Source organism: Sus scrofa, chromosome 16 (assembly GCF_054392235.1).
Source record: "Sus scrofa isolate SSC_HxYL_T2T_F1_AM1 chromosome 16, Sscrofa_HxYL_maternal_Yorkshire_Landrace_v2.0, whole genome shotgun sequence".
Taxonomy (NCBI): domain Eukaryota; kingdom Metazoa; phylum Chordata; class Mammalia; order Artiodactyla; family Suidae; genus Sus; species Sus scrofa.
In genome coordinates, this window is record NC_139398.1 from 90,562,257 (window position 1) to 90,586,711 (window position 24,455).

The 24,455-nt window shown below is 50.1% G+C and overlaps 1 long non-coding RNA gene across 1 annotated transcript; it reads right to left on the bottom strand.

The window, feature by feature from the left end:
• Positions 1 to 7,101: 7,101 nt before the first annotated feature.
• LOC146395718 (uncharacterized) lies at positions 7,102 to 11,907 on the bottom strand. The gene is made up of 3 exons (XR_014831080.1): positions 11,757 to 11,907; positions 9,951 to 10,958; positions 7,102 to 8,358 (listed from the first exon to the last, which is right to left on the bottom strand). It is a non-coding gene; the product is annotated as an uncharacterized LOC146395718 (long non-coding RNA).
• Positions 11,908 to 24,455: the final 12,548 nt, after the last annotated feature.

A 24,455-nucleotide genomic window follows, 5' to 3' on the forward strand; every position in this document is an offset into this window, starting at 1 on the left:
TTCATTTCTGCTGAGCCACGGCGGGAGCTCCTGAATGAACCTGCCTTAAGATTCCTGTGTGCACAAGCTTTATCCCCGTCGTCAGGCCTCTGTGGTTTCCGATGACTCTCCTACAATTGAACTTGGCCCACCGGGCCTCTAATACGCAGTGTGTGGTTTTTCTCAGGCTGCTTTAAAATTTCTCCTCACTTTGGGAGTTACATCAGCTTGTCTGCAATGTGCTTAGGTATCTTTCATTTATGTTGCTGGGGTCCACTGAGTTTCATGAATCTATAAATTTATTTGTTTCATCAAATTTGGAAAAATTCTGGTCATTGTTTCTTAAATAAACAATGACCTTCCTTCACCTCTATTCCTCCTCCTTTTGGAGTCTGATCACATGCATCCAAGCCCTTTTTCTACTGTGCAATCTTAATTTCCTTTCATATTTTTCTTTCTGTTCTTCATATTTGATCATTTCCATGGATTTAAAAAATTAATGAGTTCTCTGTTTTCTCCTATTGTTAATCCCATTGGATGATTTAAAAAACATTCGAATATTCTCATCTTCACCTTTACATTTAAAAAGGTTATTTTAGTTTATATTCCTCTGCTGATAGCTACTGTTTTTCTGTTCATTGCAAACATACTTTCAGAAGTTCATTTGTAAACATCCTTGAGCAGGAATAACAGCTGCTTTAAAACCCAGGTCTGCTGATAGTGGGTCTGGGTCCTGGGCTTTGCTCCTCACGCATCACCTTGTCTCTGGAGATCATGTCATGTTTTCCTGTTTCTTCACTCTGGGTGTTGCAAAGAATACGCTGCAGAAGCTCTAGATTATTTTATATGCCTTGGAAGATGTTTGCTTTATTTTTTAAGCATGCAAGTAACGTGGAAGAATTCAGGATGCAGAGTCCATCTCCATTGGAACGGAATAGTAACTCAAGAATCAATGCAGTTCCTCAGCTGGGCTGCTTGCATTGTACTCTGTATATGCACAGTTAACAGAGTGGCTGAAAATGTGGGCAAAACACAAGTATGGATTGTTGCTCCTCGGCTCTCTTACTTTACAACACAGTAATGAAATCGCAATAGAGGCTGCGCACTGCATGTGACATAGGGCTTCCGTAGGAAAATGTTTATGATGCTTAAAAATTATGTAGCATTTCCTACTTTGGGGTATTTTAATACAAGTTGGACTGAATTTCTATGTTTTCTTTTTTATATTTCCAAAGATGATCCCATGATTTCTCTCCTTATCTCTATTTGATGACCCTCCAACTATCGAACCATACTTGCATTTCTGGAATTTTCCAAATTGGCCATGACAAGGTGCCTAGCATGTGCTGTACCCTTTGCTCAATATATTTTTACCAGTTTTTGACTTTTTTTTTTTTTTGGAGCAGTTTTAAGTTCACAGCAAAGCTGAGACAAAGATATACCGCTCTTTCCCATATGTTCCCTGCCCTCCCCGCATGGCCTCTCTCATTATTAACCTCCTGCCACAGGAGTGCATTTGTAACAGCTCACGAGCCTACTGACACATCACAAACACCCAACATGCACCAATTATACTAGGGTTCACTCTTCGTCGTGTTTATTCTATGGGTTTGGATAAACGTATAATGACTTATGTTCACCATTACTGTGTCATACAGTGTAATTTTACTGCCCTAAAAATACTCTGTGTTCTGTCTACTTATCCCTGCACCCCAGGCAGCCACTGTCTTCTCACTATGTCACCATAGCTCTGCCTTTTCCCGAACGCCGTGCCATTGGAAGCACACAGTCTGCACACTTTCACACAAACTTTTCAGAGTGGCTTCTTTCACTTAGTAATATGCATTTAAAGGTCCCCAGTGTCTTTTCATGGCTTTATAGCTCGCTTCTTTTTCTCACTGAATAATATTTCATCGTCTGGCTGTACCACGGTTTGTTACTTTTTCACCGACGGAAGGACATCTTGGTTGCATCCAAGTTTTGTCAACTATGAAGAAAGTTGCTATAAACATCTGTGTGCAGAGTCGGGGATGTAGGTAAGTTTTCCTCCCCTTTGGGTAATTGTCAAGAAACAAGACTGCTGGATCCTGGCACAAGTATGTGTAGATTTGTAAGAAAATACCAATCTGTCTCCCCAAGTGGCTGCACCCTTTCGCCTTCCCTCCAGGAGAAATAAGAGTTCCTGCTGCTCCACACCTCACCAGCATATGGTGTTGCCAGTGTCTTTCGGCGTTTCAGAAGATGTGTGGTTGTAACTCATATTTTTTTTTAATTTTTTTATTATAGTTGATTTACAATGTTCTGTCACTTTCTGCTCTGCAGCAAAGTAACCCAGCTGTATGTATAGATATGATATATACACATTATATATATTCTTTTTTTCATTCTCTTCCATCATGTTCCATCTCATAGGAAGTGTAGCATCTTTTCATATGCGTGTTTTCCATTTATACATCCTCTTTATTGAGATGTCTGTTAAGAGCTTTTGCCCATGTTTTAAATCCAAGTTGTCTGTTTTCCTGTTGAGTTTTAAAGGTTTCCTGTATAACAGCCCTTTATCAGATGTGTCTTTGGAAAATATTTTCTTCTAGTCTCTGGCCTGTCTTCGACTACTCTTGACATTATCTTTTGCATATAGCGAAGTTTTTTATTTTAATGAAGTCCAGTTTACCAACTGCCACCCTCTAGTCCTCTCAGTTTTTCTCCTATGCTGTCTTCTATGCTCTGCTCTTCCTAAGAGTTTTATAGTTTAAATATCACATTTAGGTGCTATGATCCATTTTGCATTAATATTTAGGAAGGCTGTGAGGTCTGTGTCTAGATTTATTATTATTATTATTATTATTATTGCATGTGGAAGTCAGTTGTTCCAGTCTCATTTGCTAAAAAAACTATATCAGCTCCATTGCATTACTGTGCTTCTTTGTCAAAGATTAGTGGCCTCTATTTATGTGAATGTGTTTCTCGGCTCCCTGTTCTGTTCCATCGATACATTTGTCTGTTCTTTCCCCAAAACCATACTGTCTGGCTTACTGTAGATTTACAGTAAGTCTTGAAACCACATACTGTTAGTCCTCCGACTTTGTTCTTCTTCAGTATCTTGTTGGCCATTCTGGGATTTTTACTTCTGTGTATAAAATTTAGAATGTATTTTTTTTACACCCCAAAAATAATTTGCTTGGATTTGGGTTGGGATTGCATTGAATCCACAGGTCCATTTGAGAGGAACTGACAGCCAACAATATGGTGTCTTTCTGCCCACCCCTTGAGCTTTCTCTTCATCAAGTTGTTTTTGGTTTTTTTTGGTTTTTGGTTTTGGTTTTTAGGGCCTCATGTGTGGCATATGGAAGTTCCCAGGCTAGAGGTGTCCAATCGAGCTACAGCTGCTGGCCTACGCCACGGCCACAGCCACGCAGATCTGAGCCACCTACACCACAGCTCAAAGCAACGCCGGATCCTTAACCCACTGAGCGGGGCCAGGGATGGAACCCACATCCTCCAGGATCCTAGTCGGGTTCGTTAACCGCTGAGACGTGGAGGGAACTCCCCATTAAGTTCTTTAGTTCATCAAAGTTCTGTGTTTTTTTCTCATATAGATCTTGCATATATTTTGTTAGGTTTATAAGTAATTTAAACAAATTAGATTTATACGTGAGTATTTCATTTTGGGGGGTGACGATGTAAATGTAACTATGCTTCTAATTCCAAATTCCACGGTTCATTCCTGAGAAAGAGGAGAGCAGTTGATTCTCCTTATAAAGATTTTGGCATCGATATTCATGAATTAGCTTGCTCAGTAGTTTTCTTTCTTTATTGTTTGATTAATTAAATCTTTGTCAGGATTTAGATCATGGCTATTCTTCGTAAGATGCTTTTCTTCTTTTCCCATGCACTGAAATTTTTAGAATTATATAATCCTTAAAGGATTAAAGGCTTGATAAATGCTTCCTGAGAAATCAGAGACATACAGTTCTTTTTGTGTAGGGGGTGCACTTTAGCAATTATCTTTTTTTGTCATTGTCTCATTAGACTGTGTATCTCCATTGGAATCAATAAATAGTACGTTTATATCAGTGATTGTATGTTTACTATTTTTTGGTAGATTTTTGCAAAGTGGTTTCTTATGCTTTTTAGAAGAATATTTTGGGAGTTCCCATCGTGGCTCAGTGGTTAACGAACCCAACTAGTATCCATGAGACGCGGGTTCGCTCCCTGACCTTGCTCAGTGGGTTAAGGATCCAGCATTGCTGTGAGCGGTCATGTATGTAGGTCAAAGACGCAGCTAGGACCCTGTGTTGCTGTGGCTGTGGGGAAGGCCGGCAGCTGTAGCTCTAGATTCGACCCGTAGCCTGGGAACCTCCATATGCTGCAGGTGTGGCCCTAAAAAGACAAAAACATTATTTCGGATGCAGTTTCTTCCATTCAGCTTTCAGTGTTGTGCGTCAGTGTTCCCCTGCTAAACCTCCGTTTTTCCTGAGTAAGTTAGGCAATTGGTTGCTTTATTTTTTAAGAAACCAATTTTGGGTTTTAACTGCTCTACTTATTTTAAAGTCACTAGCCCATGCGTTTATGCTTTCTTCCTTATTTTTTTCTATTACTTTCTTTTAATTTACCTCGATATCCTTGTCTTGCTTTTCCAGCTGGGTCCTTCCCTAAGCCAGTCTTAATGTGTAATGTTTATTGATGCCATCATTGAATGTTTTCCTCTGTTACCTGATGGCTCGTTTAGTGGCACCCGCCCCTGCCCACGAATCCTAACATTTGTGTTTTCAAAAGTTTCTCTACTTAATATTTTCTTTTGATCCGTAATTCGTTTCGTGGATTGTTTCTGTAAAATGTAAAAGTAGAGGGCTCTGTTTTTACATTTTGAAAAGTTTTATGCTGTCTTTCTTTTGTCAGGATCACAGACTCCTGACTGTCTCCTTTTTGGTACTTTGAAATCCACTGGGGCTTTCTCTGTGGGCTGAGACCTTTTGTACCTGTGTCAGCCTGTCTCACAGAGAAGGTTCCTTCTCTGCTCTTGGAGGGTGGACGTCAGTACACGTGGATTGGATTTTCCTATTGAGTCTATTGCTCACATCGTTGATGTTCTTCGGCCTGTTTTGTTCACTGCATGTCTCCTAGATGAATAAAAACGTTCTAGGTCCCCCATCTTAGTGCGCTTTGTTTCTCTTTGTATCTTCCCTCGCTTTTGCTTTGCAGAAATTGTTGCTGAGTCCGTAAATATTAATTGCGGTGACATCTTCCTCTGACTTTCAGTCTCTGCTAGTTTGAAGTGACTACTTCTTTTTTCTTCCGATAAAAAAATCACATCTACCACTTTCTTTTGGGTCGTGTGTTTGTCTATATAACTTTGTCCATCCTTTGCTTTCTAGGCTTTCTGGGTCTTTTATTCAGGTATATTTTTAGTGTCAATCTTGGTTTGGAATTTAGCTTTGTTAGTTTATGTGAAAAAATATTTTTCTTCTTTTAATAGAGGCATACAGCTGATAGGTACAGATATTATCAATATATTTTGTTTTACTTCTGTTGTACTATTATGTAAAACATTATGTTGTGTGGTTACAGACACACGACCTTGTGAAAAGTTATTTATAAAATGGCCTGTGACTTTAGCTTTGTCCCTCTCTCTTCGGTGTGCATTTTTTTTAATTTACATTTGGTTTATATATTTGTTCTGCTTACCTTTATATTAATTTTTATGCCAATTCCCTGATATAATATTTGCCATTCCTTCCTTTATTTTTCATTCTGTGAGAGATAATAATTGAATTATAAATTCTTCCTCACCCTTTTCCGCTCTTAATCTTTCTGGCAACTGATATGAGGTCACGTCCTTTGCTCCTCTCACTGATGTATTGAAGGTGATGGCAGGCTCCTTCTGTTTTTCCTATGAGCGCCTCATCACGTCACAACATTAACGGTTGCGAGCTGCCCACGTCTCAGGCATCCGCCGTTTCGTTTCGAATTAGTCTGGAGGCTAACCATCATTTTTCTAGGTTCTGCAGAGAAATACACTTTTAATGCTCACGAGCAGTCCTCATATAGAATGTCTCTCATAATGCTGGCTGTCTGAGCCTGATTTATTTTTATTTTTTACTGAAGTATATTTGACTTACAGTGTTATTTTCTGCTGTACAGCAAAGTGATATATGTACATGCATATACATACATTCTTTTAAAATATTCTTTGTTGTATATCCATCTGAAACTGATTTTTAAGAGCGTCAGTGCTCAAGAGGATAATGTACCCTGAATTCTTGCATGTTGGTAACCGCTTTTTTTGTTGTTGTTGTTGTCTTTTTGCCATTTCTAAGGCCACTCCCACAGCATATGGAGGTTCCCAGGCTGGGGGTCGAATCAGAGCTGCAGCTGCCAGCCTGCACCAGAGCCACAGCAACTCGGGATCCAAGCCACATCTGGAACCTACACCACAGCTCACGGCAACACCGGATCCTTAACCCACTGAGCAAGGCCAGGGATCGAACCCACAACCTCATGGTTCCTAGTTGGATTTGTTAACCATTGCACCACGACGGGAACTCCCATTTTTATTTTTTTATTTTTTAGTTTTTAGGGCCACACCTATGGCATATGGAAGTTCTCAGGCTAGGGGTCAAATCAGAGCAATGGCTGCTGGCCTACACCACAGCCACAGCAATGCAGGATCTGAGGCATGTCTGCAACCTACACCACAGCTCACAGCAACGCCGGATCCTGAACCCACTGAGTGAGGTCAGGGGTGGAACCCGTGTCCTCATGGATACTAGTCAGGTTTGTTTCTGCTGGGCCACAGCGGGAACTCCCTGGGAACCGTTTTAAAAATGCTTTTTATGCTTAATGATCAGCTGAGCTAAATGTCAGGACCTGGCCTCACTTTTTTTCCTTTGGATATTTAAAATATTCTCTAGCGTTTTCTGCCATAAACCACGGCTGTCGAAAATTCTCATAGCACTCTGATTTTCTCTTTTTATACGTAAGTTAACTATTTGTATTCCTAAAGAATTTTTGTTTTTGCCGTTTATTTCTTGAGAGCACAGTAGTTTTTTACATTAAAATGTTCCACTGTTGGTCATCATGACTTATTTTTTGCTTTTCCCACAAGTGCAGCCTTTAAATACATAGAAGAGAGAAACTTTTTTAATTTCAAGAAAGCTCATACAGTTTATAAGATTTAATGTTTGTTCTGTCACAGAGCTCTGTTTTCCTTTGTTTTCAGAGAACACATAAAAGTAGAAATCGATAATATTTTCTTGAAAATATCCTGTTAAAATATCCTACATTAGGACTGAGCAGTTCTACATTTAGTGATTTAATATAAAAATAATCAGAGAGGAACACAAAGATATTGGAGTAAAGATAAACTTAAATTTACATTCATTATAAATAACGAGGCTTCACTATTATAATAGCCAAGACAAAGAGGCGATCTAAGTGTCCATCCACAGAAGAATGGATAAAGAAGACGTGTACATATATGTACGTGGACTATTACTCAGCTATAAAAAAGCATGAAGTAATGCCATTTGTAGCAACATGGATGGACTTAGAAATTATCACACTAAGTGAAGTCAGTCAGACACAGAAAGACACATACCATATGATGTCACTTATATGTGGAATCTAAAATAATAATACAAGAGAACTTATTTACAAAACAGGAATAGACTCACAGACAGAGAAAACACACTCATGTCCAGCAGAGGCGAAGGGGGAGGGAGGGATAAATTGGGAGCTTGGATTAACAGATATATGCTACCATATGCAAAATAAATAAACAACAAGGACTTACTAAAATTTTGTGATAACCTATAAAGAAAAAGAATCCCTCTATCTATCTATTCATCTATAACTGAATCACTTTGCTGTACACCTGAAACTAACACAACATAGTAAATCAACTATATTTCAGTAAAAATTTTTAGAAGTATGCTCTACTTTAGAATGTTCATTAAATAAGTTTTGAGACACTGCATATATAGACTATTTTTCAGATATCAAAATAATGTTTTAGGAGCGTCTTTAATATTATGAGGCTATCAAGTAAAAAAAGGACTTTAAATGCAGTGCATATAGTGTATTCCCTATTGATAACAAAAATACTATTGAAATAAGACTGAGAGTATATAGACTTTCAAAGAATTCATAGTTACTTAGTCTGAAGTGTGGGTGGAGCTGCCGGAGATATGTCCTTTCTACGCTTTCTAAAATTTCCTAAATTATTCAATTATGTATGTGTGTGTATGTGTATATACATACGTAATAAGTGTTATTCGAATAACGTATCTATCATCTACGTTAAAGAAAAAATATACCCTGAAGGAGAAGCTTGTTGGTGGCACTATTTTTCACTCCAGGTTTCCCTTCGGCCAACTGTTTCTGTGGAAGGAATACATGCATTTTACAACCTATTTCAGAATGAAAGCGGCAGTGGAAGTCGCGTATCTGTTGACCCTTCAGCCGCGGGTGACTGTGACTGTGGGCATCATCGCAGTCACGTGCACACGCAGGCCAGCCACGCGGCGCTTTCGCCTCGTTGGCAATGTTAAGGCCCCTTCATTGAAACCACGCCGGGAACCGTCCTTCAGAGTGTTCTCCAGGTCGGTCGCCACGTCCCTCTCCCGCGGGCTCATCGTCACACTGCGGTGGCGAGTTACGCAGGAGAGGGGCTTTGGAGGGAACTCCGAGAAGCACTTTGGCTTCCCCCGGGCTCCTCTTGCAGGTCTAAGCGCCGTCACACAGGACGCTGTCTGCATTTGCATGTCCAGTTTGTTTAGGGCCGTATATGGAAAACCATTCCTTTCTTACTTCCACGAACCCCAATCCTTTTGATCCAGAGCCTTGAAGCTGTGGTTGCGAGTGTGTGCGTGTGCATGTGGCTGAGTGTGTGGGGGGGGATGAGTGAGGCTGTTGAGTGTGGTTGAGTGTATGCGTGTGTGTATCGGCCTCAAGAGGGTGCTTCTGTGGGGCCACCTCCCTCGAGAGCTCCCCTGGGTGGTGCGAGGGGCCGTGAGGCCTCGGGCTCATCCTCCCGGAGGGCAGCACCCACCCCCCGCCCACAGCTCCCCGATGGCACGGCCTCAGCCGGTGCCTGTACAATCTCCATCTCCAGCTCTGCCTCCAGGGAGCTGCAACCAGGCCCTTTGTTTTAAGCTTTTTTTCTTTAAAGAGAGGCATGTCTGTATTAAAAGGTGGAACCCTCCTGCCTCCCCAGTCAGAATATGCTAAAGGCCACCTGACAGCGATGGTTTTCACTTCGTTTTCAGAGCCTGCCTGGGGCTGAGACCTGCCGGCTTCCAGGCTGTCACTTCCTGGGACAGCCCTTTGAGGGGCTGCTGGAGCACCTCCCTGTCACCCCTGGTTTCTGTTTCACACCCACACACACTCACACACACACACGCACATGCACACACGCACACACACACACCATCGTCCAATTACCGAGTTTAGAGGAAGGAAGCCGAGGCCTCTCTTTGCCTCCTTGTGGGCTTTCTTAGGCCGAAGGGTCACATTCTCCAGGAAAGAGCCCGCAACCCCACCCGGGAATTGCTTCTAGCTTGCAGGGGCAGCAAGAAGCCCCGTCCCCGGAAAGGATGACCCTCGGGTTTCCGGCCACACGGCCGCCAGCTTACTTCGCGGTCCATTCAGTGGCCTTGAGTCTCAGCTCCTGCATGTCTCCTGGCTGCTGGGTTCTAGACAGGGGTCAGCTCTTACAGACGGAAAAAGCATTTTCCTGCCTTAAGCAGACACCACACACAGGCACACACTCACACCATAGCACAGCACATCCTAGACACGCACAGGCACACAAACCTCACACACACACACACGCACACACGCATGGGCTTCCTTTGGGGCAGGTAGATTTTGAACAATAGGAGTTGCCATCTTGACCTTGTACCTTTTTCTTTCCCCATAAGTTAAAATCATTTCCATGCATGACGGAGTCAAAGGTTTACACCTGCCCTTACCTGAATCATTTCCAAAACCCATCGTCATTAGAAACCTCTTGAGAGGTCGTCATTAGATCGCCGTCTGTTGGCAGGGCGGCTCGCCGGTCTCATCGACGTGGTAGGCGGATTGGCGATGACGTCAGCACGGAGAAACGGGTCCGTGGCTGGAAGTGGGTCCAGGCTTCCTCACCGGGGAGTGAAGGGCCCCGGGCCCGGCCCTATTCCTTCGCTCGGGTTTGTGTGTTCGCGCAATTACAGGGACCTTGAGGGCAGATCCACGCCCGGGCAGGAGCTGCTCGTCAGGGTGAAATAGCAGCGCCCCACGAAAAGCGGCGTCCAGCAAGCCTGCACTGCTCATCAGAGGGATGCTGATTTTACCTTTTCCTTCCCCAGGGTTCCGGGGAGAGCTCGTTCTCGGGCTCGGGTCCAACTGCCTCATTGGTACGGTTTCTGCCACTTATGTTTCAGTCTTAGAAAAGGAAACTGTTCCTCATGCCACCGCCTCCGGGTCTAGGGTTTCTATGAAACGGCGAGCTCTTCGCCCAAGAGTGGAAAAGCTTGTTGCCCCCGCAAAGGCCAAACGTCGCAGCCCCGACGGGCGAAGACGCCGCACTCAGGGCTCCCCCAGGCTGCTGTCTAATCCTCCAGCTCTGGGGCTGAGGGGCGGGTGGCAGAGGGGGCTCGGAGAGGCAGGGGCCCACGTCCGCCTCCTACCTGGAGGGGCTGCATTTGCTCTGCCAACTAAATAGGAGTTTTTGAGCTGAGCGCTGGGAGCAGGCGGGGCTGTGGCGGCCAGGGCTCCACGCAGTGCCAGCCCAGGTATGGAAAGTAACCAGGGAGGTGGGTGGGCCTGGCCCTGCCCCAAGGGGAGGGCTGTGCAGGTGCAGTGCCGCCGGCGGCCTTCCCTGACACATCTTCCTGGAGCCGTCTACACAGGCTTCTGTGTTACAAGACATCTCGAAGACACGGCTCTCTCCACTGCGGCTTTTCTGGGCGCTGCTGTGCAGCCGTTCTGGTCCAGGGCACCTGCCGGGAGACCAAACCCGAAGCGTGAGCGGCAGCATCCCGCGCTCCATGCCGCGCCCGCCCAGGGCTGAGCCCTGCGGGGGTCTGCGAGTCCTGAGTGCTCGCAGGGGCTGAAGCCCGAGGGGCAGGTCCACCTGGATGGCTTGTCTAAGGCCCTGCTTTCCTGGGGTCATGGAGGGGACAGCACCCCAATTGATAAGGTTCAGGGGTCCTGGCACCACCTTGGAAAAGCATCCCTGGAAATGGGAAGTTTGAGCGGGAAAGTTCTCAACATCCCAGCTCCTCTTCTCTCAAGCACAGGCGGCCGCTCTGAGCTCCCGGTCAGCACATCGTCCTCCCCAGGCACCCAGCCCTGAAGAGCATAGTGCCCACCCCCCATCCCCCCACACCTCCCCCCATCTCCCCACGCCCCCCCACATCCAATCCAACAGCCAGTCCTGCGGAGCTCAGCTCCAAATGCAGCTCCGCCAGCTCACCCCTCGCCCTCTTTGCTGCCCTCTGTCCAAGCCACCCCGCCTCCTACTTGGATCCCTGCAGCCACCACTGGACCGTCCTCCCGAGTCCACTCTTGCGCCACCGCAGAGGTTCTCCGCCAATCCCCTGAACGACCTTTGACCCTGACCATGTCTCCCAGCTGCTTCAAACGCACCATGGTCTCCCCACAAGTCTCCACCCCCGGGCCTCTCGGGCCCCACCCCCGCGGCCACCGGCCAGCCCTCGGCCCCACTCTCGGGGCCCAGCCCGGAGCCCCTGCCAGGTCCGCCCAGATGCCAGGGGCTCTGCCCGGGGGCCTCTCACAGGCATGTGATCCGATTTGTGCCTCTAACTGCTTCGGTCTTGGCGCAGCTCTTCCCTGCCAGCCGTGGTCTGTCCCCGGCTCCTCTTTCTCAACCTGCTGTTTTCCTTTGCGATTTTCTCTGGCAGCTCCTTTCTTTCAGCAGACGCATGTGCCAGACGATTAACCTGTGTTTCTGGGTGTGTGCAGGAAACGCACACACGCACTTACACATGCATGGGCGCCACTCACGCACACCACGGGCACACAAGCCCACATCACATTCATGGACACATGCACACACCTGCACACGCGCATGCTCACACACTCTCTCTGCTGGCTGTCACCCTGTGTGGCTCTGTCCTCTCCAAGCCAGTGTCCCAACCCCATAAATCCTCTGAATATCTACCCAAGGTCATCCGACGTCCTAATTGTCAAGCCAATAAAAAATTCGCTTTCTGATTTTCAGTATTGATTTTCACCCTTTTCCAGGTTGCCCTTCCTGTCTGGAAGCCTCTGGTTTCCTGAGGCACCCCCTCCCCCAGCCCTTCTCATTCTCTGGGACTGTCCCCCTCTGTCCATACTTGGTCCCCCCCAACAGATCTCCACAGGGCTGAGCTCTCCTGCTGCCCCCGGGGCCAGCTTCTTCTCGTGGGGCCCAGGGCAGCCCTCTTCATCTACAGCCTCCGGAGCCCCACTGTGGGGTCCAGCCTGTCTCCCAGGCCCTCCCCTCTGTCCCCTCTGCATCCCATGCCCTGTCTCCTCTAACCAGCCTCCCTCACCCTCCAGGCCCTCCTCTCTCAGCTAGAAGGAGCCCCCAAACCCGACTCTGGTGACATCCCGCCTCCTTTGAAAGCCCTTCTCTCCTTCCCACCACCCAGTACACACAGACTACAGGTCATGCATTGCCTGGATGCCCCCATGGCTTAGCCTCCCCGCCCCCCGGCTATGGTGCCATGTCCTGGTTACAGAGTGACAAGCCTCTGGGCAGCCCTGCTCTTTGATACTGTAGGCGGCTGTCTGTGCTGCCACCCCAAGACAGCCTCTCCCCTGGCTGTCTCCCCACTCTGCTCACTCAGCCACACACCTGCTACCCCCCACCTTCTGAACACTCTGCTCCTGCATCTGTCTCTTTCTCATGGGCTGAATTTCTCCTGGAGGACCTGCCTGCAGAGTGCCTGCCCGCTCAGTCATTGCAGAATGAAGGGACAGGCTCAGGGCACGATTGCTGGGTCAGTGGGAACCAGGCAGAGCGGGTGGAGGTGACGTCTCAAGGAAGCAAGCATCGGAAGTTGATGTAAGAGAGACTGAGCACCAGTTACACATGAGCCTAAAAGACTGAGAAAACATCTTCTCGGGGTAATTTATTGACTTTGAAGAATGAAAGTGGTGTTACTTTTCTATCGCTCCTGGGAAGAATCGCCCCGTGCTTAGCGCCTCACACAGTAGCGCAGCATCACCTCCACCTGGAGCAAGATCAGCTGGTCTTTCTTTAGGCCACGCCACCCCACTCGGCTTCGTTCAAGTCGCCACTGGCTCAGCATTTATCTGGGGGATCTGGGGGAAGGGTCTCCTTCCAGCCTCGTTCTCACCGTTGGCAGAATTCAGTTCCCTGTGATTTGGGGACTGAGTCCTCACATGGATGGAGGGATGATGGGTGGATGGTTGGAGGGTAGACGGATGGTGGATGGGTGGGCGGATGGTTGGAGGACAGATGGACGGATGGATGGATGGACGGATGGGTGGATGGTGGATGATGGGTGGATGGATATCTAGGGACGATGATTTGGGGTAACCTCAGATGGTGGATTACCCTTTCATACCATATGTCCTCAGAGTCCTGGAAGAGGTCAGGTCGGCTCAGTGTCCCTGTCTCTGGGCAGTGGGGACACAGCCATGAACGGTAGCATCATGGGTCATTCCGGCTTCTTTCCATTCTGGGGCCGTTCCCTTCCCTGAACGTGCTTGGAAATCACCTGCCAGCCCATAAACAAATCCTTCCTGTTTGGAGGAGTCCCTGGGTGTACCTATGGGCCATGCTAAGAGCCCTGGACAGTCCAGGGCCAGCATCCTAAGGGCCAGAACCTCATCCTCCTTCCTTGGAGGGATCCCCCTGGGAGTCGGCAGGGTCCGAAGAGAGAAGTGGCCCCTCCCTCCTCCCAGACTCCACACAAAATCCCACTTTCCTCCCATCAGGAAGTGCATTGAAGTGAGCGTGATGGGTTTGCCAGAAAAGTCCTCAGGGCAGCAAAATCAGGGGCCACTCAGAGCAGCGGCCAGGGGCACAGGCTAGGGAAGGGGCGTGGGTCCCAGCCACTGGATGTGTGGAGTTGGGCAAGGAACCCAGCTTTCTGTCCTGCAGGGGAGAAGGTGCCCATCTTCTGGGCTATCGCGAGAGGAGGGCACCGTGCCTGTGATGTCCCTGGCGCAGTAAACACTCCGTCAACGTGGGCTATGCTCACTCCTCCAAAAGCCAAGAGCTTCGATGGTCCTGAAACTGAGACCACAGGACGGTCCACAGAAGGGAGAGGTCCGGGTGGGGAGGCTTGGCTCTCCCCCTGAGTCCACCGTCCTCCCATCATATGTGTCACGCCTTTGGCGATGCTGGGCGTGGAGGAGGGGAGGTGAGATTCAAATGGACACACACGCCTTCCTTCACTCCCCTCGGAAGACCTGAGGATGCGTACATTTCCCCCAAGGGCTCTATTTAATGACACCAGAAGGAGCCACCAAGAAGTGACTCTGGAAAACATGGACCTCAGCAGCACGGGTGGTTTCTGAGGGGTGGTATCTTTGCGGGGCAACTGCCCGGTAGGCGTGGAGGCGTTTGTCTTCCTCTTGCAGCTGGCACTTCCTTCTGGACTGAGTGGGAGTCTGCTGAGCTGCATGCTCTTAGCACCTTGATCTCCCAGCTCCCCCGGAAGCCAGTCCAGATACATCTCGCCTCTACTTCTTTGCTCTTTGTTCCCAAACCTCGTCCCACGCATCCCACCTGAGAACCTCCCAGAAGCCCTGGCAATACACACCTCATCTGGTTTTGCCCAGAGGGCCATGCCCCTTCCAGAAGCAGAAGGAGCGGATCCAGGCAGCTGCTGGGAGGGGATACAGCTCGTCCTGGAGCCTGGGCGGCCCCTGGATGGAGGCATCTTTCCTCCTGGCCCCTGGGGACAGGAAGGCAGGCCTGTGCCCTCCAGGACCCGCTCTAGTCAGGCGTGGCCACGAGATGATGGTGTCGTGTGTGCGACCCCATGTGACACAGCTGGGGGCGCTGTTCTTCAGCCCGAGGATGGAGAGGTCAGCTCGACATACGGTTCTCTTCAGTCCCTGGAGTAACTGCGTGTCCAAACCACGGGGATTTACTCCCCCAGCTCTGAGGGTGAGAGTCCGAAATCAAGGCCTTCTCAGGGCTGGGTCCTCAGAAGCCCCGAGGGCGAGGGTGGTCCGGGCTCTCCCAGTTTCTGGTGGCTCCTGGCAAGCTTGGTGGGTGCATCGCCAGAGCCCTGCCTTCTTCCCGGGAGTCTCCGGGCCCCCTCCTCTTCTTACAAGGATGTTATAACCCTGATCCAGAGGGACTCTGTCATAACCTGAGGACACCTTCAACTGTCCTATTTCCAAGTAAGGTCACATCTGAGGTTCCAGCTGGCCCTAAATCGTGGGCGGAAACTCCGCAACTTACCACAGAGGCTTTACTATGGAGTAAAGTTTGTGTAGTGATGGAATTATCCCATTGTGTCTTTAGAGGGAAACCCACGCTCCGAAGGAGGGGAATTACAGCACTCCTGCAGGAAGTGAATTCTGCCAACAAACAGTGACTCTGGAGGAGGTCCCGGGCACTGGCCAGAACAGCACCCAGCACCTCACAGAAGAAATTTCCAGATAATAAATTCACATGGCTCTCACCCACTAAATGTGTGGTAGCGGGGTCCTCCACCACAGACAGCTAAACACATCTGAAGCTCTGGTTGTGGTCAGACTCCTGGCAATACCCCAAAGAACATGAGTCTAAATATTTTGCAAATGGGACTTGGTGGATCCAAGTGGCATTCTGTAATTTGAGGGTTACCTTCAGAACAGCTCCCTTCCTGTGTCATCTACTGAAAAATCTCTCCATGGCAGAATGAAATGGGATTTTATTTATTTATTTATTTTTTGGAAATCTAATAATCCAAAACCTCAGCAGAGTATTGCATTTGGAGTAGGCAATTCTTTCGGTGACTAATGCCAACTACCCTAAAAGGATGAGTGAGTTCGTATGTGTTCCATGTTTTGAGATCCCCGGTAAGTAGGCACCGATGGTGTTAAGAGGAGGATTACGGGGTGATTATGTTAAGGCCGACAGCTGTCCCCGTGTATCCTGACACACTGAGCATCGGACTTGTCGGGGGAAACTCCAGAGGTACCCATTAGAATTGAATGCCCTGAATCCATGTACAGTTGTAACGCAGCCCCAGCCTGAGAGAGCACCAGGATTTCGGGAGAGGCTTCCTCATGCCTTGGGTTCCCGGGGGGCCAGGGACTGCCCTGTGGCCGCACTGGGCATATTCCGTTTGCTTGGCTACTTTACAAGAGCCGTTGTGGATGTGTCTGTTGAGAGAAAAGGGATCCCTTTGATTTTTATTTATTGTGTCTCCTACAAGGGGCTTTTTCCTTTTGGTTATCAAAATGAAATATTAATAGCCCGTCTGCAAGGATGCGCTACACGCGCCTGCTTCCCTCGTTAGCGCTTGACCTGCAGTCACTCACCATTAGCGCCGCCACCGTGATGCTCCCGCGGCAGCTGCGGACCAGCCTGGGAGGTCCTCGCGCAGTGCGTGCTGGGCGAGGCTTCCGACAAGCGACCATCGCAAGAAAACCGACGTGCCGTGGGGTCCGAGGACAGTGGAGGCACAAATGCGGTTCGCTGACTTCAAGGAAAAACACAGGACGAGCTCCAATGCTCCTAATTAGATGGCAACTGAACAGGAACTGGCTCTTTCGGGAGGCGTGGCGTCAGCGCCCATCACCGACCTTGGGGGTGGGGGCGTGAGGCTGGTGGGCCCTCGAGTTTGTACGTGTGGGTGGGGTGTCCTTTAACTCTGTGATGCCGCTTAATCAGGTCCCCTTGACTTGCTGCCAGCATTTGCCTTCCTGAGCGCACGCCCACAGGTGACCCTAAGCATTTTATCAGGCAGTTTCTTAGGGGTTTTATCACACAGACACATTTCAGCGCTTGCAGCTTTTAGAGGTTTTCTCTCTCCATTGCTCTTTGAAATCCGTGTTGAGTCTCAGCTGTGTTGAGACGGGAGGGGGGCACCGCACCCTCTCCTCCTTGGCATCTCTGGACAAGCCACGCCTTCCAAATGGACGCGCTGGTAATGGACTTTATCGCCCGCATCTCTGACGACAATCAGACCGGTTTCCACACCAGGCATGACTGCAGGTTCTTCCTGGCTATTAATTAGGCTTCAATTTGTTCTCGGTGCCAATTTCAAACCTCCTACGTTTTTTACCCACTCTTTCCCCCCTTCCATCAATCAACTCTTCCCCACATTTAATTAAAAGCTTATAAAGCACGCACGGCTCTGTGCTGCGCTGAGACGCGCAGGTAAGGGGAGCAGGGGGCGGGAGCGTCCTGTCTAGCTGGCACGCAGGGCACCTGTGAGCACAGAACTTCTTTTGTGAACAGCACACTGATAAGAGGAGTGTCACAGGGCGTATCCGATTGCATGCTGTCAGTGGCCAGTCAAAGACCCCAGGCCTCCACAATGACTTTCTAAGACGTGTTTCCAAAAGTCTGAAATTTCCCCAACAACAGGAGGCAAAGGCGGTGAGTAGAAATCGTTCCCATCAAGCTGCAGGGCAAACTCAGGAAAACTGATCTTGTCTTTTGCTGGTTGATGTGAGCCAATTCATGAAGAAAGAATTTCACAACCTCTGCTGCTAAAGATGCTGCAAGCCAACTAGCTGGTGTAGGAGGGATCTGCTCTGCGTGATGGGTCCCGGCATGTCCTGGCTGCCTGCGCCCGGGCCCTGCGCCCAGAGACCATTAGGCAAGGAGACGGGAGGTAGGCAGTGTCCCCAGGGTCACCCAGAAGACTGCCCACGGGCCGTGGGAAAAGCACAGGGGCTGGCTGGTCTGGACGGCAATGGGCTTTCTTAGCTGGTCACTGCCACTGCCTTTTTCTTTTCTTCTTTGGCTATTTAAGGCCACACTCGCGGCATATGGAGGTTCCCAGGCTAGGGGTCTAATCAGAACTGTAGCTGCTGGCCTACACCACAGCCATAGCAACGCCAGACCCAAGCTTCGTCTGCGACCTACACCACAGCTCGTGGCAATGCCGGATCCTTAACGCACTGAGCGAGGCCAGGGATCGAACCTGCAACCTCACGGTTACGGGATTCGTTTCCACTGCATCACAGCAGGCACTCCCGCCGCTTCCTCTTTCTAAATAGCGATCGCTTCTTCTAAATGCTAGTGTGAAGGAAGCACACACCCAGCTTAGGAAGCGAGCTGCTGCTTTTCATCCACCATAAAGAAAAAGTCTATAATCTCGGAATTTAAAAATGAATGTGCCCAAATACCCTGGTGACCTAGCAGTTAAAGATAAGGCATTGCAACTGCTATGACTCAGGTTCACTTCCTGGTCCAGGAACTTTCGCATGCCATGGGCCCGGCCAAAAAAAAGGAATGTGCCAGTCCCAGAAGTTTATTCACGCTTTTGAGAAAATGGAAATAATCCATGTGTTTATGTGATTACATCTAGAAAGTATTCAAAGTAACAAACCTAGGTTGAAACACAGAGTAATTTATAAGCTGTCTCATAATGTCACGTTCATTAAAATAATTTACTTACACAATTATAAAATAATCCTGCCTCATACAGCCACACCCATTATTCCTTTTTTAAAAACTCCTCCTTGGCTCCAACCCACACCCACGCCCACACACCTGTGTGAGCCTGTGCGCACCTGCTTCCTCTGGGGGCTGAGCCTCCCCCCACCTTCCTCCACCTCCCCCTACTTCCCCCCACCTCAGGAGTCAGCTGTGGGGTCCTTTATCCCTGGTCCTGGGGTGATGGGTCCCCGCATGTCACATGACCCTGGCTGGACCATGACAAGCCTCCACTGGGAGCTGGAGACTGGGAGTCAGGGATTCTGGCTCTGTCTGGCTGTTCCCTCAAAAGTGTGAACCCTGAACTTGCGGCCGTGCATGGTACCGCTTTCTCCCGGGGTCCTGGAAATCAGGAAAGCTGATTTGCGGCCGAAGGGCGGGGGCAGACACTCAGACGCAGCGGAGGCCAGAGGTGGGAGGAGGTCCTGAGCGCACGCCAGCCCCTGGCCCCTGGCTGCGCAAGTCCGCCCTTACTCTGAATTCTGCAGGACACGCGAGCATCCTTTCATACATTCTTCTGTGGCTTTAAACCAAATCAAATTAGATTTCTCTCACTTCCACCCCCTGGAATCCTCACGAAAACCACAGGGGAAAAAACTCACCAGAATGGCCACAGTGAATATTTAAGCCTAGTAGAACAGAGGGGGTTTTAACTTTTTCTTAGTTCCATGGCAAGAAGCTTCCTGAAGTTTTAATGTGACAGTTTTAGGGGAAGAAGGAAGGCAGAAAAACAAACATTTTTCTAAAGAAAAAAATAGAGATTTTAAAGCCATTGAATAAATTGCCTACTTAGTTTGTATCTTAGAGCACTCATTATGTTTATCATAATTATTTTTCATCAAGTGACCAAACAAAACGAGTATTATACAAGACAGTGTTTCCCCGAGGATAACTGAACACTTGCTTCAGTGTAGTCTCAGGTTGGAGGAGCATCTATCCTAAAAATGGGTTGGTGTGACGCGAGGCAGTTACTATTAGAAGCAAAAAGTTGGTGCTCTAGGACTTGAGAGAGCATTCTGGAAGGTCTTGTGGTGGAAGCTCTATTCTACAGCCAGAACCCTTCCGGCACTTTCAGTGTCCCTGTATAGTTTCCAGGGCTTGTCCCAGGACGCAGAGGCCGCCTCCTCCAGGGAGTCTGCCAAGAGAGGCTGCTCTGCAGGGGTGGACATCCTGGCTGTGCAGGTTCAAATGCAAGGAGCTGGGAGCCGCCTTCCTCTCTCAGGTGCGAGGGCACAGACAACAGGATGCTTCTGCTTCAGAGGTAAGAGTGCCATCTACTGAATCAAAGACCTCATTTCCCGCAGCCCCATGCCCCGGGCCTCAGAGACCTCCCACCCAGGGGCCGAGGGAGGATGGGAGATGCAGATGGCAGCCAAGAACAAAGACTGGAGGACAGCCCCAGGCTAAGGGCTTGTCAGCCCCACAGCGTCTGCAGGCAGAGGGAGAGCCCGGAGCAGAGCTGCTGTGCGCGATCTCGAAGGATGGCTCTAGCGACTGATTTGGGAAGACAGAGGAGCCCCCCCGAGTCACTTAGGAGAGAGATGCCCACTTGAGCAGTGCGAGGGCTCTGTGGGCTGGCTGTGTCCACGAGAGCGTGGCTGGTGAGGCTGAGCCCCAGCCCCGTGGTCCAGAAAGGCGGGGGCTCCCCCATGTCGAAAGGATGAACGATAAGGCCCTGCTGTCGAGCGTGGGGACTGTATCCGACCTCCCGGGATAGACCGTGATGGAAAGTGATCTACAAAAGGGTGTATATACCTCTGTGCGACTGAGTCACGCGGCCGCAGAGCAGAACCTGGCACTCTGCAGATCCACTCTGCCTCCATCTCAAACAAAGAAGGAAGGGACCACACATCAGCGGAGACGGCGGCCTTCCTGGGCAGGCAGGAGGGCGCGGTGGCAGATCCCGGCGCCGGCTGGATGGCGCTCGTGCACGTCCGCGGTCCCGGTATTCACACAGGCGCTCCCTTTCTCTGGGCGCAGATGAAGGCGGATGATAACGTACCATCCGCGGCCTCCCATCCCGACGGTGGAGGTTAATTTGCTCGTGTTTTAAAGAGCCTTTGAAGGTGCTAAGTGTTATTATTATAATTGTTACATAAAGTTCCTGAGAGGGAATAAGGGCCGCTGGAGGTAGATTTGCTTCACTTTGATGCCGTCGCGCGGCTCATCGCCTGCAAGCGGCGCGGCTGCCAGCGCCGAAGAGAGGCCTGTCGCATGCGCGGGCTGAGCCGCTTTGGTGGCATCCGGTGTTTGGGCTCTGGGTTGTTCTCAAGTGTGTGTTCACGACCGGAGGGTTCTGGAAGGGCAAGGAGGGAGCGGCTCCTCCAATATAAACCCCCTTGATTTTCCGAGGAGGGAGGACCGAGTCAACGAGAGAGAAAAGTGGACCCAAATTAGATGCATGTTGTCTGGGGAAATAGCCCCAAGTCCCCGTGGAAGACGAACACGGAGCTCCTCCCCGACCTTCCAGGGAGGGAGGAGGGGACGGAAGTTCCCACCTGCTGAGCTGAGACACACAGAGCACAGAGGCTCCCGGGTTCAGGGTTGGGTTGGTCGCTTCACTGGCGAACCACCGGGAGGCAGGTGCCAGCCTCCTGCCTCCACGGGCGCAGGTTACACTTCGGAGGCGAGCTCAGCCTTTGGAGCCGGAGAAACACTGATGAGCTGGCTGGGGTGTCTGCACGCAGCCCCGATTTCAGGAGGGGATCCGGGGATTCCGGGGCCCAGCACCGACCGAACTGCCCGGAGACATAGCCACCCAGTGACTCCCAGTCACCCCGCTTCCAGAAAGGGCTCCTCTGTTCGTTCACACACTCAGCACATAACTGGGCAGTGTCCAGTAAGTTGCTGGGGATGACAGAGACCACCCAAGGAGCCCCAGTCTAAGCGGAGCTGAGCCTCCAAATGTTTTAGGACTGAGAGAAGTCAGTTATTGGATGGCAAGTTAGAGTATGATGACTTTCTACGAAAGAGAGGAGGGGCATTTTGAAGGCATTACAAGAGATGACTTGACCTCGTCCTTACTTGGAACATCTTGAAAGAAGGCCTAAATTATGGGGAAAGAGGTGCGATTTCAGGCAGAGGGGGGACGGCTTGTGCAAGTGCCCGGAGGTCATAAAGAAAGCAGGTGTTCAAGAAACCACAGAAGAGCTGGTGTTCCTGCAGAGAGAGATGAGATGAGACAGGGCTGGATGTAGCAGGAGCCTGATGGGTCAGAGCCCTGCAGTTCCGGGGGCTCGCTGAGTGTTTTCCCAAGTAGCAGAGAAGTCATGACAAGCTTGTAAGCCAGGAGCATCTGGAGGGGGCGGACCCAGGGTCAGAGGGAGTGAGGAGCCCTGGCGGTGGCTGAACTGCTTGAAGACACGCGAGAAGCGGAGACTTTCAAAAGGTAAAGATAGGGGAGTTCCCATCGTGCCTCAGTGGTTGGCCAATCCGACGAGGAACCCTGAGGTTGCAGGTTCGATCCCTGGCCTCACTCAGTGGGTTAAGGATCCGGTGTTGCCATGAGCTGTGGTGTAGGTTGCAGACTCGGCTCAGATCCAGCGTTGCTGTGGCTCTGGCGTAGGCCAGTGACTGCAGCTCCGATTCGACCCCTAGCCTGGGAACCTCCATCTGCTGCCGGAGTGGCCCAAGAAATGGTAAAAAGACCAAAAAAAAAAAAAAAAGAAGAAGTAAAGATGGGGAATTCCCTTTGTGGCTCAGTGGAAATGAACCTGACTAGTCTCCATGAGGATGTGTGTTCGATCCCTGGCCTCGCTCAGTGGGTTAAGGATCTGGCATTGCCGTGAGCTGTAGTGTAGATTGCAGAAGCAGCTTGGATCCTGCATTGCTGTGGCTGTGGCGTCCGCCAGCAGCTGTAGCTCTGATTCTACCCCTAGCCTGGGAACCTCCATATGCCATGCTTGCAGCACCCCCGCCTCCCAAACAAAACCCAAAACAGAGTTGCCGTCAGCGTTTGGTTACTGGGTGAGCACAGAGTCCCTCTCCAGGGAGGCAGGAGGAGGAGCAGGCACTGCAGGCCACGCCCCTGCGCAACTCCAGGCAGGCTCTTCCGCACCTCTGCTTACCCCCCCCCCCGTTACACCGGCCTTGCCTGTGAGTCTCCCACGATGCACCGCTCTTTCCACGCCCTGTGTTCTGAGATGTGTGTGTGTGTGTGTGTGTGTGTGTGTGTGTGTGTGATCAAAGGCAGCTGGTGTTCCTGGTGTCACAGATGACGCTGTGGCCCGTGCTCTTACTCCCTGGCAGGCAACTCTGTCCCTGTGCTGCCCCCCCGCCCGAGGCTGCCTGGGGGCTCCATCACCTCCTGTTTGGCCACAACACATCCCACGTTTGCTCTGTGACATCGGCTAGATTCATGCAGATGCACTTGCTGGGCCCGAAGACAGAGCCCGTGAAAGCTGACACTGTCAAGATGCCTTCCCACACATCTTGGCCCTCTTACTCCTTCACCCAAAGTGTGCGAAAGAGCTCGGTTTCTTGCAATCTTTCCGACACTGGACAGTGCGTGTCTTTAAAAAAAATGCCAACCCGCAGGGTGTGGAAATAAAGTCAACGTCCTTTTGCCTGTTCCGTACTGAGGTGGCGCTTCTCTCTTAGGCTCCTGAGCCGCTTGTACGTCCGCTTCCGTGAATTTCTTTGGTCATATTCTTGCTGCCTTTCTGTTGGACTGCTTGCCTGACACCCCGATTTTCATTTATTTTGTCCGTTACACGCACGGCAAGTGTTGTCCTCCAGATGGTCCCCTTTATTTACGATGTATGTGCTTGTTCGGAAGTCCTCGTTTTAATCTTGAACAACAAGTGTGTTAATATTTTCCTTCTTGGGTTTTGGATTTGCTAAGGAAAGCTCGCTTCCTTAAAATTATTAAAACTGTCCTTTACCGTTTCTTCCTTTATACTCTATAGGTATTTGATGTCTTTATAACGCGAAGTTTAATTTAGGTGTGAGGTAAGGAGCCGACTTTATCCTTAGGTTTATTTTCAAATAGAGGTGTTTGTTAGGGAGTCCCTGCTTTTGCTAATGACATGCCAGCTTCGCTTTATGTATGTTTGTGTTCCCTTTTATTCATAGGTTCACGTATTTGCTGACTCAACAGACATTGATCGACCACAGCCAGGCCCTATCGCAGCTGCTGGGACATAACAGCTCAGCCAGGAATCTCCAAAGCGGGAGGTGACCAGAGCTTCGACCAGGCATAAACCAGGTGGGAGCAGGAGGCATGTGGGTTCTACCGAAAAGACGGCAGCACACAGAATTTCTGTGCAAGGAAATGGGAGCTCTGCCTTGCCATCTTGGGGGACAGGAAGCAGGAGAGGTGCCCAGATGGCCCTGGGGACAGCAACGCCTCTGGTGGGAGAGTCCTGGATGCCCTGTGCAGCCAACTTGATTTAAGCTATGTCACTGCACTGCAGACGCCCTCGGTCCCCAAATGTTCCGAAAGGCTGGTGACTTCCAGGGTCGCCGTGTGCGTCAGAGGAGCGGGGGAAAAGCAGCAGCTCGGCCCGGCTGGAGGAAAGGGGCGAGGCCAGGCTGGGGGAGCTGGGACCAGAGGAGACGGGGCACGCGCCCTGCGGATGCGGGAGGCCCACTTTGCCTGATGCTCCAAGGCGCCCTGTCCTGGCTCAGCCCCTGACGTTCCTGCGGCGCGGGGGCCGTGTTGTCGCAGCTCTTACTTACAAGGACCCCCCTCCAGTGAGGGTCCAGCCCAGGGCCCGACCCACGAGCCTCAGCAGGACGGCCTGTGGGGGCGGGGCGGAGACCAGGGCCCCGAGGGCGGGGTTGATGGGACGGGCGCCCAGCGTGGGCGCGCCCCACCGCGCGCAGACCCCTCCTCTGTGTCCCTTGCGGT